The sequence below is a fragment of the Chelmon rostratus genome, chromosome 19, assembly GCF_017976325.1.
Source record: "Chelmon rostratus isolate fCheRos1 chromosome 19, fCheRos1.pri, whole genome shotgun sequence".
Classification (NCBI taxonomy): Eukaryota; Metazoa; Chordata; class Actinopteri; order Chaetodontiformes; family Chaetodontidae; genus Chelmon; species Chelmon rostratus.
The window spans coordinates 5227227-5246009 of record NC_055676.1 but is presented as its reverse complement, the minus strand read 5'-3'; positions in this window follow the sequence as shown (position 1 = coordinate 5246009).

Here is an 18783-nt window from a genome sequence, read left to right as displayed (position 1 = left end):
TGTAATTTACTGGAAATATTGTGTTCCTATTATGGGTGTTGTCATAACACAGAACTGAACATCTTCTCAAATAATCCTTTAATTCCAGTTTGATTAAAAAGCATTCAAATTACTTTGCAATTAATAGCTTATGGTGAACACACACGCACACATACAGCACCCTTCAGTGTGATGATGAATGTGAAGCAAATTGCCGCAGGATGCATTAACTGAACAAGAGCATTAATACGGTATTTGCGGTGACCTGGTTAGTTTGAGTGGAATTATAATGATTTGTTTCAAAATTGGCCTTTCATTTGTCACCGTCACTGCTACAGTATACGATGTTTAATGGATATTATTAATGTGAAAGTTACATTCTGTCGCCATGAAAGGCTGATGTAATAATAGCATCGACCGGACAAGCCATTTTCATCCCTTCGTGATATGTAAAGGTGAGCTAATGGTTAATTATAGGCCACATGGTCATGCCGCAGAGCGAGCGCACAAAAGTCTACAAAAATTCAAGTGGAAAAGTCGATGAGAAAAAGCAGAGACACAGTTGGTGGCTGATATACTTCCTATGAATAAAATAATGCAACGGAGAACCAGGGGTACTGTTTCTGTTTTCCAATTAGAGCTAAATAAATAGCTGCCTTAGGACTGCATAGGCAGGAGGAAATGAAGCTCTCTCGATTGTGAGTTTTTCATTTTTACCCGAATTTTGACCATGTTTCTGTGGGCATGTCTCAGCCCCTAATGCCTCCTATACAAAAGCTTAAGGAAGTGCGCTGCTCTTTAGCACTTTAGCAGAGGTGGGAGAGGTTCGCCAGACATGCATCATCCTCATCCCTGAAGCTTTTTCTTTTGTAAAAATGAATCATGCATGTCGTATGGGGGTGCTGCACCAAAGAACGTGATGCATCAGCGAGAGGTTAAGAAGGAGACAGCCAGCTGATATAAACATGGCTGCAAGCAATGCAGGTTTGACAATATCTTCTGAAAATAGAGATTGCAAACCTTTTGTGAGGAAGAAATTGTATACAACATATTTTGTGGCCTTCAAGGATGCACACAGTGCATTCTGATGAGAAATGTGAATCTGAAATCAAATGAATGTGAACTTTGTTTACAAGAAAACTCCACAGGGAAACTTTTGCTTCTTCATTTGACTTAAAACCTTGAACCTCTGTTGCTGTATACCTCCTCTAATCTGCTGTTTCCCACCTCCACACCTTATATTTTCCTCTGCACTTTCAACATCAAGTTATATCCTGTTTATATGTCAGTGTACTTCCTGTTTGAACTGGTCGTTTCTCCTGTGTGTCTCATTCAGGTTGAGAAGTTTTGTGTATGTATTGTTGTGACTTTCACTTTCAGAGAGTGCAGGATGTGAGCCGGAGACGGGAGAGATTAGTTTGCTGAGTTGATTTTAGCACATATCAGTGCGAGGACGCGGCAGCCAGCTGAGCCGAGGGGCGTCCCAGGAGCTGCCCTGGAAAGCAGAGCGGTCCTCATATGCACACACAAACACTCTGCAAGGCTCACACACACAGGTTGCATCCCACACCTTCGCTTCATCGTAGGAGCTGTCCTGTTTTGACCGGAACTCATTTACCACAGCCTGAGGCTATCAACACCACCACCACCACCCCACCCACCCACACACACACACACAGTACTCCTTATCAGCTCTCTCTCCACACTTCCCTCTTCTTCTCCTAACTCACCCAGCCTCTCTCTGTTTACCACTCCGTGTCCGTCTTTTCGCCTTTGTCTCGCACTCAAACACCCCCGCCCTCTCTCATGCAAACACAAACTTCTGTCCTTTACAAGAGAAATCTTGCCATGCTCTTCAGCAGAAAAGAAATGCATTTTCCTTCCTTTAATTTAGTCACAGAATGCTGTGTGCCAAAATGCTTTATGAATACATTACGTTATTGCCAAGACAGGATGAAAGAGGAAATAGACAACCATGGCAGCCTTTAGCTTTTTGAACATACACGCGCTCTATTTCCCTGTCTCTGTCGCAGACACACACGCACTCTATACCAGACTTACAGGGTCTTGAAGCAAAATAAGAGGAACACAGTCATACTCACACACACACACATCTCAAAAGAACTGAAAAATTTCCATTTGCACTTCACCTGAACCAAAACATATTGGGAAGATGGAGTTTCCTTAACCTGTCAGTGACCACTTTTGTGTGCACCTGAGCTTACTTGGACACCTTGTACAAATTATGTATATGATCAGAGTTTATATCAAGAAGACAGGTCGTGTGATGACAATCTTTCAAATTACTAAGGTTTTAATTTGCAAAGTAATTAAATGTTTCTCAAGAGTGGTGCAGTCTTTGTTAGTCCCAGCCCACCAGCCCACTCTTTCTGAAGGTCAAGGTGTACTTGAAATGAGCTAGTTTGTACATGTCACCTGGCCTCCTCTGAGGATTAAAGAATTTCTAGCTGCTCTCAAACGGCCATGTTTGAAGGTGGTTTGAAAAGCCTGCCGTCATAGAAAGGAGCTAATCACAATAATTTTTCAAATGGGAATAACAGCACCCACTTTCTGACAGTCCTTTGTCAAAGGAATTCATAGGGCTGCCCTCAACTCTTAATTCTGAGTCAGTAAGCTTAACACATTTTTCTTAAATATTTTGACCAAATTAGTTTTCCTTTTTAAAGCATTATAATATTACTTCAAAAATCGCACAGCATAGAATTAAATGCTGTTTCCTCATGGGCACCGTCCCAGCCAAGCGTTGCACTCTAATTCAACACTAGCTTCCTCCTGATCCCGCCTCTGGAGGATCCTTCTTCTTGGTGAGGAAAGACGAATGAAGTGGCCAAGCCAAGCTGCTTGAGCCCCAGCCAGGGGCAACAAGTGACAGCAGTAGTTGTGAGAGAAGTTGAAATCCCTACAGCTGAATTACAACTGTGAAGGTCCTCAAACTCAAGTCAGCCCCCCCCAATTTCCAGCACTGGAAAGGTGTGGGACATGCAGCATGCAGTTCGAGGAATCCTTCACTCTCCCTGGGTTGGATCCGTGGGCGGGGTTTCACCAGCATGCCAAGCCACCTCCTGCAGTGCCTCTTCATACTGCCCCTGGGGTGTGCCACAACAGAAATTATTCAGCCTGCATTCTTAAAAGACAGAAGTCGTAAGAAGTATTGAATGCGGACACAACTTCTGTTTATAGAAACACCTTGGCATGCCTTCAAAGTGTGAGTTTAGGGTCAGTAAAACACCACTCTTCAGCAGGATCAAGCCCTGTTTGAACTCCTGTGTTGGCCAATGCCTGATGTTTCCCCGAGCATGTCAGTGTTTTGCTGCCAACTCCACTATTCCGCCGCTTTTACTTGGAGAGGGCTTGAACTCAGGAAAGTTGATTGCAGGGCATTCTCCCTACACAATACAGCCCCTTGTTGCCCCATTTACTCTGTCCCCCATCCTATACCTCCATGCTTTACTGCTGTAATGACTCAATTTCCTCTCTGGCATGCTTTGCCCTCAGGGATCAATAAAGTTAATCTTATGTTGCCTTACCTTATCTTGCCTTGGATCTCAGCCTCATTAAGACATGCTGGAACTTTTGCCATATGGGGGGCTGAGTAAAAAAAAAGGGCCCACGGGCAAAAAACGTATCTGAGACTGAGTTCTGGTGGCAGCAGTGGCAATATGTTTTAATAAATCTCGATCTCCGACTCATGGGGAGTGCATTTCTCATTTGTGTCCCTGACTGAAGGAGCTTTAATATCCCTGGGATTATGGGCTTGTGGAAGCCATAGGGCTTCCAGTCCATCTGTCAGACGACTGTTCATAACACAAAATGTAGCTTTTTCTCTCTCAAATAGTCGCTGGTAGCAACAGAAGATAAGACCAAGAGATTCACCCGGCGATCATTCAAGGTTTGTCTGAGAATGGATCTTTTGTCATCAAGCACATTTTACAGTGATAGGCAACTTTCAAAAGGTTGCTCTGCAGGTCAGGGAAAATGGCAAATAATATTCAGATACTACTGTATTGCAACACTGGATATGCTTATGCAACATCAGTACAAGAGGCTCTCGAGAGGCCAGTATGAGGGTCAACATATGGATCAACAGATTTGCAAATGTGGATAAAAGCAGTGTTTCACAATGGAAGCTGGGACTGAAGGCAACGCTTTTGATTTGAATGTCATTTATTGTATACTGTATAGTGATGAGTTGACCACAGACGCAAGCTCAGGTTTTCGAACATTGAAGCAGAGAGTTGACTCGAATGGATGAGACAATTTCCCATTGGTACCCTGGCTTTAAGCTCGAAACGAATAATCTTCCTGCAGAGGTCTAAGACTTTAAGGTCAATCTATGGTTCCCCAATAGACACACCAGCAATACGCTGTAATTTATCAAAGCAGCATGGCTTGACATGAAATATGGCTCATCGTCTTGAATAATTTATTTCCCATTATTGATTGTGAGTTTTCTTTTCTTCTTTTAGCAAGAAGAAAAAGCATGTGCTCATGTTTCCACTGCTCTACGGTATGATCACTGTCTCTTACACTGTTTGACCTTGTTTCTTTTTGGCTGATCCTTGCCCATCACAGAAATAAGTCAAGGAGGCTAATTAACCTCACACACACACACACAGACTCAGGTGCACGACCACAGGCGCACACACACACACACGCACACACGCACATGCTTGCATGAGTCAACCCGTCGGCATGATTGCTGTCTTTTGGGTGCTCGTGCTGCAGCGCTTCTCTCGGGTCAGCCCAACCTTGCCCTGCTGTCTCGGTGCAGAGTCAAGCACGCTAATCTCCCACCTCCAGCCTCCCAAGCAAAGTCAACACTGGCTGCCTCCTTCATTTACCTTGTTAGCTAACTGACAGGGGGCTGTCTGGCCTGCAGCTTAAAGGCCTTAATGAGCAGAGGGCCTTGTTAGCACTGTGTGGATGGCGAGAGACAAATGAGCTTGTTAAGTCCACGCTATGCATATTCTTAATTAGCCTTTTGTAGTGTGTTTGATAGCACAATCATTCTCTATGTGAGAGAGGGAGAGAGAATGTGTGTATGTATGTGTGTTTGTGTGTGTGTGCACGTGCGTGCGTGTGTGTGTGAGCAAGCATTAAAAACTCATGAATAATACCCCTCAGGTCAGTGTGTTGGTATTTACTATAGGTAGTCCTCAGGGCAGACACTTATTACCTGTAACTGTTTGATGCCTGCTATGTGTGTGTGTGTGTGGTTGTGTGATTGATACAAACTGAATGTTGTTAGCAATTCACTGGACCGTACTAGCATCGCTCAGGAGTGATATGCGGCTAACGTTGTTTCTTCCTTTTTTCTTGCTCACCTTTCATTGCGTAGTCTGTCACACACGAACACACACGCTGTACACACACACTCTCCTCCTCCCTTTGAACACAGAGTCCACGATACGGGGGGTTGAGGACAAGCCATACATGCAATTAGTGGAAATGTTGCAAATTTCTGACACACTTATACATCAATTTCAATACTTATTCATCAAGTTCACAGTCATCTGTTCATCGTCTAGTGACTTTTTCTTTACCCCAAACTTACCTTTCCACCTGCCTTACATCAAGTATAACCTTTATCTCCCTTTTTTTCAGTCTTACATAAGTCTTATCCCAGTACAAGCAGAACGGGTCAACAAGGCTGTCGTATTCAAACTTCTCCATCAGCTCTCGACAGTGTTGCGTTTGTGCAAATGCTGCACATATTCACCTTTATATAAAATCCATTTACTTGAAATGTGACACACTTGATACTTATGTTTTACTTTCAGATTTTCCATCTGTGGGAGTCAAGTAAGTAGTAGCCTTCATAGGCCCAATCCTTCCAAGGACACAGCCCACAGAAGTGAACCTAATTCCAATTGCTACCAGCGTCGTGACTCCAGTACATGAAGAAAGTAGAGAGGAACACATGGCTAGCTGATGGTTAACAGTTACATTTATAAAGGAACAGTTTTTTTAAGAAACTGAACAGTAAATTCTTGCTGTAGTGCACTTAAGGCTTTTTTGTGTTTTAAAACGTGTGTATTTACAATATTTACAATAGTGACCATTCTTGTTATTGTTAGAAGGTCATAGGGGGAAAAAGACAAATGTATTGCCAAATAAAAATCTTCTAATAAAGCAAAACTCAAGCCTAACCAGTTTTAGTGATCTCAAACAGTGGCAAAATCTGCACAGTCCATCATATAAAAAATAAAGATGTTTCTGAGGCTGAACGTGGACCACATGCGGGAAGCACAGAGGTGTAGCTAAGGGCGGATCTGAAGAGGATAGCAAGGGAGCAAGGAGGCAGGGAACAAACAAGGGACCGAAGCTTGGCGCGTACGTCAATCTCAACTTCAGGTTGGGGGGAATGTGTTCCTTAATGGTTACTAAGCAACTAACCCTTTTTAAACTCCATGTACTGATTGTCCTCATGATGATCAAGCGAAAATAAGCAACAAATAAACAAGACACCGCTGGCAAGGCATTAAACCCACACACAAAAGGATACGTATATATACAGGACACTTCATTCCTGATGGGATGAATAATAAAACAAACTGTACTTCAGAGGAACAGAGTTGAAGAATTTGGCAGTAGAAACATTCGCCTTTGGCTACATGAAGAGGCTCATTTTAAATTAGCTCCACTGGTAGCACAGTTCCTTCTTCTGCTGGCAGCTGCAGAACTCGTGGGAATTGGACCTTTAGCAGGCTTGCTGTAATTGGATGATGAAATCCTCGGAGTCCCTGCTGGCCTGAAAGACTAACACAGTCATCACTGTTAGACAAATGATCTATTGTATGTACACATAATATTAAAAAAGGACCTCTGCATATGCAAATTACATGCATGCATTCATATAATCATTCAGCTTTGTTCAATGCAGTTACATCTATCTTTCCCCTTCGGCTCTGGCCTCTCTCTCCCTCCTGCCCCCCGCCCCCCCCCTTTAGGCCACGATCCACTACAAGCAACATGATGAATAAATCACTGAAAGTCCATTTATTTCTTTAAGAAGTAAACAGCTGGGGAAAACTGACTGATCTTTGGATGATCAGCTTGCTTGCTGGCAGAGAAAACTGTGCCCGGGCCAAACTTTGTGCAACCAATGGTGAATCAAACTGGATGAATAGTTGATGCCGGGCTTTCTACACTTCCCTTTATTTGAAAGGCTGTAAACAAAGTCGGGGGATGATAGAAGTAGATTGACTGAGTTTTGTTTATTTTCAGCGAATGCCTCCAGCTGTCTATGTTAACTAATCAAAAAATAATAATAATTTGAGAGGCAGCACCAGTCCAACAGTTTACACAGGCCTGGCTGTTGACAGCACATTTTATCTGTGCAAGACCACTAATTTATTATTGACTAATTTAATTTTGAGTACAGTCCTGGTTTTGTTTTAATGACAATTGAAACTGTTTCCTGCTGTGCCCTTTTTATCCATTATTTCACTGCTATCCCAAGGACACGCAGATAAACATATGTAAATTCCAGGGCTTGTGATAGCGTGGGACATCACCCTCATTAACATGTTCGGCAACATTTCGCGGAGTGGGTGATAACTCACATTGTAAGCAAAGTCAGTAATGGGCTCCCGATGGTAATTATGGAGTGGACCTTTGAAGCAAATAATCATGTAAATCCCTCATATTTTGAAGAGATAGTGCTAGAAAACAATCTGTTCCCTCAATGTGAGCAAATTGAGTGTTTATTTTACTTTGCTGAACAAACACCAAGCTTTTCCTGGCAACACAGAGTCTTATTTGAGATTCAAATCAGTGCCTTGATTTCTTATGAATGATTTCAGACAGAGGATGATTCTCAAATTAGTTTGTGCCGTTTGACTGCTTGCAGCTTCAAAGGCAGGCTAATGTTTGGACTGTTGATAGCCTTTTACTGAAGACTGAAGCCAGTGTTTCAAGCATCTGCTCTGCTCAAGTGTCCTTCAGTAAGACACAAAGTCCCCACCAGCTCCACAGAGGCTTCTGAGGTGCTGCTTGGTGTTGAAGTGGCCATCACATTATGCCTTGTTCAGTAAAAAAAAAAAAAAAAACACCAAAAAGGAACTAGTTTAAAAAAAACACTACCCAAGCACAACTACCCAAATGAAAACGGATGATGAAGAATATGCTCAATCGGTAACATCCTCCATCCTTTTATGTCAGTGTAAGTTTAGTATAAGTGTTGTTATTTTGAAAAATCTGACCCATTTACTCACAAATTTGCATTTTACATCTTCCATGATGGGCAACTTATAACATAAGCTGTGTCCATACTAAGCAGATTTTGAGCATGTAGTACTCACAGTGGTAGAATTACAAAAATTAAAATATACTCAAGAAAAAAAGTGTTTGATTTGGAGTTCACTGTTGATGCATCAGGGAATACTGGGTGATACTCACAGCTGCAAGATATGAAAAAAAAAGTTTATATGGTGATGAGACAGCTCCAGAAAAATCTCAGAAAACAAACCTTTTATTAAGATTAATTGACAGTGGCATTATAGAGTTGGTGTTTGGTGTCTGACGGTGCCTAAGCATACTAAGTAAAGTATACTATAGAGATGGGTCAATATTCAGCTGGTGTGTATGTAATTGAGTCAAAGCTACAGTTGTTTAGATAATAATCAATGGTTCTGAAAAAGTTAAATTAGACTACTAAACTCCCTGCGGTGTTGTAGATTATGATGAGTATAAAGTGAGATGTTACATTGGGATTTGTAAAGATGGGAAGATCTGGTTCAAGGTTTTAGACCACGGGTGGGGAGCCTCCGAGACCGTTTAATCCGGCACACATAAATACAAGTAAAGCAGTTGTTTTATTTATTAATTTCATTTATCAGCGATAAAGAAAAGCTTGAAGCTTTCAGCTTTTTTCCAAGCGGTCCCTGAAGGCAACATGGAAGTCGCGGCTGTTCTCACGTCATTGCGTCATGGTGCCTGTAAACAAAACGTAACTGGATGCGGACTGTCACGCTCTCCAGGAGAAATGGACAACGATTATTTTTAGGTGATTTGTATTGTTGTTGAAGTTAAAGTCTATTTAATCCAGTTTATCCAGTTAGTGTAGGGACACACTCGCAGTGATTAAACGGTTTGTCTACGTCTAACCTGCTAACAGACAGCTACAAACATGCTAAACTGGATGAGCTACATGGACAAATGCACTTGGATAACGTTGTAGGTCTTCGGTGGAGTTTAGATGCCCAACATGCAGCTTCCACAGACCTCTTTCTGACAGCGTCCCTGTTGTGAATGGAAGTTTAGTGGTGAGCCAGCTAATAGCTAAGAAGCTGAAGCCTCATTCAGAGGGATAATTTATGAAGGAGAGCCTTGTTGCTGCTGTGGAGCTGCAGTGGAGTGTCAGTTAGCGTGGAATAATTCATGGAGATGAAGGAAAACCTGACATGGAATCTCAGTGACAGTGACAGTGTGTGTGTCTGATCTGACCTTCATGGTGGACATCACTTCTCAGAGCTGAACCTCAAGCTCCAGCAGCTTCTCAGCTCTCTGCTGCAAATGTGAAATCATCTTAAGTGGAATTAAAGCTGTGGCAGGTGCAACAGGAAATAACTGTGCATTTCCCTCCTCTGCAAGAACAAAAGCTTGCTATGACGTCTGAATATGCTGCTGAGTGTGAAAACTCCTTCAGGCGTTTAGTAAGAGGTTTCAGGACATGAAAAGGAAACAAAAGAGGTTTAACACACTTGCTGCCCTTTAATATGGAACCAGCTGATGTGCCTGACATCTTACAACGCCAAATCAACGGTCCACTACTGTGAACCGCTCTTTACAAAACTGAATCTGTCTCGCTCAAGACTGACTGACCCAAACCTGGGAAACCAGCTGTGAGTAGCATCTTCGTCATCATCACTACCATCTGACATCAGACGCCTCCCAAAGAGAAGCAGTTCCAGCCATCGCAGAGGTTAGTGTGATATATGTGCTCAATAATTTAGTATGACCAGGGGCTCCTGGTCAATACCTGTTTTTTTATTGAAGCAATAATCCCTGCAGCAGGCTCAAGTGTCCAGTAGTACGAGCAGTGATCTTAAGGCGTTGAAGGGTTTGTGATAAGTCCTGACTGCCTGTGATTTGAACTCTTTGTGGGTCCATGTTAGAATCCGTATGAGAAGAGATGCTCCTGGTGGTGCAGGCTGATTTAGTGCTGTCTGTCTGTCTCACATTCCACTCCTCGTGCTTGTTGACCCCCAATACCTGACAGACCTGCTGCACCTCCCGCTCCTCCTATCCTCGTCCTCACCAACCTGATGTTCTAGTCTGTACCATTTACCTTTCGTGGTGTAAGTGGTGTTAAAAGGTTAAAATAGAAGACATCTGAGTGTGTGGGTTTTAATGCACACTGTTTTCTTTATGCTCCAGTCAGCTTTTACATAGAGACAGACTTTGAACGGCAGCTCCCCATCCTCACTAATTAACCTTATGTGTGGGTTGATGTTGTTAAGAGTGTCTTATTTACAGTGATGTCAAGTTACAATCAAGGAAGGAAGCAAAACCAACAAGTTGCAGGAGTTCAAAATAACACTGCCGTGATAGGGCGATGGCAGTACTAAACAAAATGCATTTAAGAGTCATCAAACAGTAGTTAGCAGTTTGACTTGACAATTAGGCAACCTAATTACAGTGAAAAGCAATGATGTTTGTAAGAAGGTGTTTAAAATAGTGCAGCAACAACCAGTTTAAAGATCTTTTGAAGATCAGTTCTTGAGTTTGGAGTCAAGGATATAAAGCAGTTATGTTTGACTGAACTTAAGGCACATCAAATGTAAGCCACTGTGCTGGACGGGACAAAGAGGCAAGGTTTATACAGAATGGATTTCTAAATAAATGCCAGAAGATCAAACAGTAGTTTAGTTGAACTGTATTACTGCTATTTGCACAAGCAAAATAGTGCATAAAGCTCCAGCAACATTCAGATTATCTGTTAAAATTGCTTAACATTTGTGCACTGCACTTGCCCTCGTCTCAGTCGTAATTCGCACTCTGTTTGATTAATAAGTTATATATCAAATTAAATAATTGATAATGAGACTCCATTAACATTTTCATGCTTAATTGATAAAGCAATTAGCCATCTGTTGATGAAGCGGATCTCTGAACACATGCTGACTGGTGTAATCTATACACACACACTGACAAAGATCAGAGGATACACTCTCGCAGCTGTCACCCCGAGACAGGCTTTATTTTATACTGAGATAGTGTGTGTGTGTGTGTGTGTGTGTGTTTGTGTTTGTGTGTGTGTGTGTGTACATTTACACCTCAGAATGAGGCCTCACCATGTGTTTCATTGTTGACCCAGCAAGTAATACGCTTGTGTAAGTGTGTTCGTGTGTGTGTCAGGTAGCGCCATCTGTTCTCCCAGTTTTAGGGCATTGCGTGTTTTAACAAAGATGATCTTGAATCAACAGAGCAGTTCACTCACCTGTGACTAAGCCATCTGACTACAGTATTTAACACTGACAACAGTAAATGTCATTGAATTGCTCCTGCCTGCACCATCTAAGCTAATGTTTTTTAGTAGGACTTTATTAACGATCACACAAGAGGGACGATAGACATTATGAGCTGAATTTAACATTGTCGTCAGAAAAATGCGAAATGGTAGTTTTTGTCTTGAAAGACCTTAAGATTAAAGAGTATGAGGGGCAATAAATCTTCATGAGTCACATATTTTATGATTTCACACTTTTTCCATCAAGTGATCTTCCAGAAGTCAGCAGAGCGTGCAGGCATGCTCCCGAACAGGAAAGGTTTCACATTTACCGTCAGTTTTCAAACTCAGGCTTGTGAGCTGCCCAGTACAAGTACTTGACACTTAGCAGTGTTAACTGGGGAAGTCAGAGGTCGTTCAGTTTGCCTGCCAGCATTTCCCCCACCAGTTAGTCCACTGATGCAAAGGTGTGACCTGAAGTCCACTGGAGTGCTTCTCAGACCTGCAGGATAAAACTGTCCAAGGGCTCAGTGTTCACGAATCTGTGCAATGGTATTACAACACCATCCAAACTTTATATATGTGTGTTTGTGTATGTGTGTGTGTGTGTTTGTTTGTGTTTGTGTGTATATGTATACAAAATCAGCAGCTTTTTTTTGGAAAATTCCACAATGAAATAAACAAATTACAGATCATGCAAAAATGCAGATAAAAGTTTGATTTTATATTAATATTGCAGTGCAATAGATGAAATGTATATGAAAAGTTTTCACCTATCCGAAGAAAAAGCTCTTCTATTAGATGGGTTGGCAGAAAACTTGGAACCAATATTCATGCTTTGCAGAGGATGACTCCTTGTCTGCTTGGCGTTTGCAGTTATCATTGAAATACCTCATCAGCTGTTGAATTGATGACCACATACCTGCAAAACTAATGTAATCCATTCCATCTTCATCATCTGTCCTTTGTGTTCAGTGCTAATTAGCTTATGATTGCATGCTGAAACTAAATTGTGATCATTGTAGTCATTGTACCTGCTAGATATGTGCTAGCATTGCCATTGTGAGCATTAGCATTCAGTCCAAAACACTGCTGTGTGCAAGTAGAACCTGACAGAGCCGCGAGCAAGGGTGTAAAACCTTTAGTCTTGTTTCATCAAGTTAGAGGGGCTCTGAACCTCCTTTTAGTGCAGTGATCAGTGTCGACCTGCAGAAGGAAACACAGCTACTTTTTAAACCATTCTGCACCTTAAAAATATTGGTATATCTCAGGGGAAATCTAGATTTCAAAGATGATGAGTCTTACACTAACCCCACAGTGTACAGATCATTAATATAGACACACTGAACCAGAAAAGTTTTCAAAATGTTAAGCAAATATTTGAAGAACCGCAAAATCTCAATTTCTGATGTGAGTGTTGGAACTACACAGTAATCTCCTTCCACTATCCTGAGTGTAAAGCCCTTTGAAGCTGCACTGCTCCCAGTACCTGCGAAAACAAGCAGACCTGTAAGACAGTTCATTTTCTTTTGCAAAATTCAACAGCTCTTCAGAACTGAGGATTGCATCCTGCTATGTAATAAACTAGCCGCTCAGCAAGACACAGGTGCTTTGCAGTCCTGGATATTTTAGATGAAAACTGCCATCCACAAGCCACTTTCACCAGAATTCAGCAACCACAGCACCCCTCAACACGAGTACCAAGACACTGCATGAACACTTGTTTTGGAAAAGGCACTTTCACCTCTACCTTGAAGGAAATTCAGGCCTATTCACTGGCACTCCCATGCATTTGGGAAACTAACGCAATCGCGAAAAGACTGTCAACCTCTATTTCCTTTTGGACTTACTGTATTCATAAAGTCTCGTCTGACAGGACATGTCTCGAAAGAAACTTCTGAATTACTTATAATGACTTTTTTTCACTTCCTGCCTCTTTTAGCCGGGCGGGCTAGTGAACATAAAGATGTTCTAATCCATCTTTAATGATAATTTGGACGTCTTGTTATTAATTTTCTATCAAGTTTCCTTGGAGTGACCCTGAATCTAAAGTCTTGCCATGCATTTGCGCTCCCTTCCAACATTTAGCTCTTCATTTACTCGCTCGAACTCCCCATCTATCTTAGCTCTCCTCCTCCTTCATCCCTTCTTCCTTCTTCAACCTATCTTTTGTCTTGCCTTTCTTCAATTCTCTTCATTTTTCTTCACTTTTGTTTTCCTATACGCCTCCAGTTTCCTTTACTTCTTCACCTGCTCTCCCTCATTCCTCCTCTTCTCCCTTCTCATCCACCCCATCCCCTCCTCTTCCATGCTCTCCAGGCAGCCAATTAATCTTGCCTAGTGCTAATTCCTCATGAGTGCCATTTAGTGGCAGCTCAGCGGGAGGATCCATAAGGATTTAATGTGTTTATTAAAAGTTTGACTGCTGGTCGATGGAGACTTCTCTTCTCCCAGCAGCCTACTGTCTGTCTCTGACAGCAGGACAATGCACAGCATGTGTGTTTGCCTGTGTGTGTGAATTCCTCTGGGCTGCTGCTTAGTAATTGATTTTCAATATCTGTGACACGTTGGGTGGCTGAAATGAAGCAGACACTGATGAAGCATTTCAGCAGGTGCTGGTTGACAGGGATGGAGGGGCACAAAAAGCTTGAGTTTCTTCGAATTACTGTTTAGTTATTATGCCTTATTATTGTCATTTAAACTTGTTGACACATTCTCTGTATGATGGAGAATCATTTGGTTTTATCATCAGAAGAAACTAACAGTGCTTATCATGCTACTGTATTTGCATAATGACAACTATAGTAAGCACGCACCATCACACACACAAGAATTGACAGCGCATGTAATTTCTATTAGTATGGTCTTTCTATTCAGCCATCTTTCACAAAAAAGACAAACCCATCAAAGTGTGGGGCATTTTACATCACTAAACTGGTTACTAAAATGTTTTGAACACTGTTCAGAGTACAGCAGCAGGTCTTGTGTAGTTGACTATTTATAGGTGTTTTAGCATTTTAGAGACCAGCACAGTAAAAGTAGTAGAATCCTTTGCCGAGTCAAAACTGAAGGACGTGGTCATCTCAGGTGTTAATCTGTTCAGCATCGGAGCTGAATTACATTAAGTGAGATCCTCATACTCTCTTAAAGTTTGCAAAAACAGGCATAAAAACTTTGTTAAATGAAATGAAAAAAGGGGCGATGGCTACATGTATTTTGTGTAAATGTGTAAAATTAGTGTGAGATGTAATACCCACTCTGCATTGCACAGCTTCCACATGAGGCAAGAATTTAGCATAGGGACAGCAGTCATAGCTAAACCACTAAAATGAGTTCATTAAACTTTTAGTGCTGTATCCTGGGTAATTTCGGTTTCCTCGGGTTTATGTGTAACACTTTGCTTTAAAAGCTTTCTGTCGTTTATTGTTCCATTTTTGTCCACCTTTAATGTTGGAATGGATCGTCTGTTTTTTTTTTTTTTTTTTGTTTGGTGGAAGGGGATGGACACAACATTAGCACATCAGTATAAATAGCAGCAAACTTCAAGTTCTTGCAGGGATACTGCATTACCCTGTATTGCTCATGTTTGACTGTTATTTTGTCCCCCTCCTGTATATCTTCACTTGCATCAACATTCATGGGATGAAGTTGTTTATACCATTTGGGGAAAGAAAAAAATGGTTTTGAATTAGCATGCACAGAGTATTTTGGCTCTTGGCCCTGGTCCAGTGAAGGTCTTATGTGAGTTAAGCTGTTAACATTCACCTCTGATACCGTGCAACTGAACATTGTCGTTGCCAAGAACAAATCAATTAACTGGATATGACTTTGTCAGTAGTGTGTTTGGTATAATAATGGTTTAATTAAATAGATATATTAGTTTGGTTTATATTACTTTTGTGCATTTGTAGGATGATGACAGACATTTTGTTGCTGTCATGGCCTCACAGCATAGCACTGTTATTTTTTAGATTATTCAGGCCTTCTAGCTCCTCATAGTAGAATATTCTTGCAACATAGTTGATATTGATTATTTCCTCACATGTTAACTCATGTATTTGGAATACATCTTATTCAATTCCAGATTTAAATGGGCAATTCTCCTTTCTTTGATATATAATTTTCTATCATTTTGCCTGATCACCGTTTCACAAAATTGCTTCCATATTTCAGAACTATGGAAGTAAACAACTACTTGGCGACCAAAGGTGTCCTTTGGTCCTTAGCCATTAATCCCTCGCTGAGCGTTGGAGGTTGTGGTCTCGCATCCCTCCTCACTTAATTTCGGCGCTGAACCGATGCCAGAACAAAAGCTGGCAGGAGAGAGGAACAAGAGTGGAGAATGTCTTTGAGTATTCATATTTCTTTACCCAGTGACAAGATTTCAGGGTTGTTCTCGGCAACACGATGCACTTACAGTACAGCCTGTCACTGCGTTCATTAGTGAATGTGCAGCTTTATGAGCGAAGGGCGAAGAGTTGTCTATATTGAAAATAAATGAATAGATAAAATTGGATGGTTGTTGCAGTTGTGTCAGGTGTTGATTAGCATTTTCAACACACCTAACAAGACATTTTTTCAATTTATGCACATTTAAAAAAGCATAAAACTGCTTGACCTTCCTGACTTTAACCAAGTCTTTACTTATCTTAAGGTATTCTTAATTGAGACTTTATAGAACACATGGATAATTCAGATCTATTCATAGTCCCCGATCATACAGTGGTTGCTTAGTGTCCTTAGTGTGAGGGTGTAAGCATCTGCAGTGGTTGTCCCTCTGCTCACTTATTCAAGTTTTCCCCTTTCATTTGCCGCATGTGTGTATCTGAATTAACGAAGGAGAAACAGGCAACAAGTTGCAGATTTGTCAGTTGCACCTTCACAATTTAATGCAGCACAACACACTCTTGAGATAATGCTTTTGATAGTATTCAGTTTTTGTTGACAATGCTCAACTCAGTGATAATTTGAATGCAGTAGATAGTTGTGACAAAAAAAAACCAAACCTTTGTAGCACTTTTTGGATCCCTCCGCCTGAATAGCTTGCAGTTCAGCACCATGGAGAGCTCCACCACAGAGGTGCGCATGAATGAGCAATTAGCCAGAGAGATGAGGAGCTGGATTATCTCTGAGATATATTTTCATCATTTGACTGCCTGGAAAATGACCTTGAAGCAATTTGTTGTTTGGTGACAGGGAAGTTTCACAGATTTCTCTGCGTGCTGTAGCACACTCACAAAAAACTTTTCCGTGGATTTTTTTTCTTTGTTCTGTCTCTGTCTTCCTCTCTTTGAAATCGAATTTAGTTAATTCTTGTTTCATCTCCTCTCTCTCGTAGACACACAAACACACACACAAGCTCAGATCCCTCTGTGACTGGGTCTAGTTGAGCGATATCATCTGCCATGGGACAATCTGTCAGAGCCAGGACAGAAAGTTGGCAGAGGGGAACCACAGGACAATCCCAGATACCAGAGAGGCACACAGCCAAGATGAAGAGATGGAAGGGGCAGACAGGCAGAGAATCGAGCCAGGGAGGAAGCAAAAGTGAAGACGAGGTTTGTGGGTTGGGGGTTTCATGACAGGGAAAGTGATGGGAGGGCAATGAAGTGAGAGGTCAAATAAGAGATAAAGAAAAGGGGGGTTGTTCTATCATGTCTCAGAGCACAATCAACAGTGATGTCAGTTTGCACTAAACACACCATAAGTGTACTTTGACAGTACATCACTGCAGCTAGGTAACAACTTCAGCCACAGGAGGCCAGACAGTCAAGATTTTCAAATAACACTCAAGTATCTGCCTATACAGAGTCCACCCAATATTTGCATTTTTCTGAGTAAGAGCTGCACAGTGCACAGGCCTATGTTGAAATTTCAGTATTAGTGGTATTTATAGTATTTAGTATTCAGAAAATGTGCCACCTTTTTGATTTGCACATTTTCAAATTAAAATCCAAGAAGAAATTCAGCATTTTAAAAAATTCCCCCCATCATGTTAGGGCTTGATTTATGCTTAAATTCACGTCTGACATAAAAATAAGCACGCAGTCACACTTTTATCCCAAGTACAGGTGTTAACTGTGTCCCTTAAATCTGTGCAACATTCAAATTGTGATCGTGGTTCATAACTTGCATTATTTGGGTGTTCCCGTTATTCTGTCCTCTACAGTTGCTCAGATAGTGTGTTTATACAAACTCCTATGAAACATCTTTACTGCTTTGTGTTTTACAGTGTTGAAGGTCTTTAACAGTTACTATCACCTGAAAACCCATTTCGGAAAGCTAATGGTCTTTCTAGGAGCCACCCTGGTTTGGGACAGCTGGAACATAAAAATAGATTGTAGCCTATATTCATAAAGTGCAGCCTGACAAAACTATTGTAGACTATTTTTGCCGCGATGGAGGCATGCTGGTTATGGCTGCCAACAGCCTGCAGTAACCTCTGAAACCTGCCATCAAACAGGCCATCAGTTGTTTATTTATATAGCACATTTTTGTAGCGGTTAACACAGATTGAAGTACAGGGAAAATAAAAGCAAAGGTGACAAAAAAACTAATAATAAGAGCACTGAAACAGACCCCCCAAAATATAATGCTCTAAAATCAATAAATATGTTATGGCAGTTTGGATTTTTCCTTTGTTTTTAGCCTTATTTCTTGACTTTTGGTTGATGGTGAGCAGCTGCTGTTGGAGTCCCTACATGACACAGGTGTATTTTCTTTAGTTTCACGGTGAACCGAAATTTATTCACTTTGCGTGTCAGGATGAAAAGATCTAAAACACCTATTCCACGCTGTCTGGTCCAGCACTGAAGTTTTCGGCTGAGTTATTGTCTTGTCTTCGGGAAGTTCAACCTTGATTCGTCTTTGAGTCTAACCACCTGCAGTTAATGCTTTAAGGGGGAGGGAACTGCACGCAGCAAGCACACGCACACACACAGCTAAATTTACAGCCCACCTGACCACACCTATGGTAAATGATCCAGCAAATGGAATACTGTTCAGTGCCCATGTGCACACACACTCGCGCACACACGCTTTCAGTGCAATTATTACATGTATAAAGCAAAGACAAACTGCTCTTGTAGATGCTTACAGAAATGGGAAATCGCTCTGTTCGGTGTGACAGGAATCAGTCCCAGAGTAGCAATCTTATACACCCAAACACACACAAAGTGTTTCACACACACACACACACACACACACACACACACACACATACAAATACTCCTACACATACTTAAAAGCTGGAAATCCAGCCACACATAACATCTGAGACAGCTGGAGCCTCATCAGATTTTGAGAAACTATTTCATGGTCTGTTTCTTCAA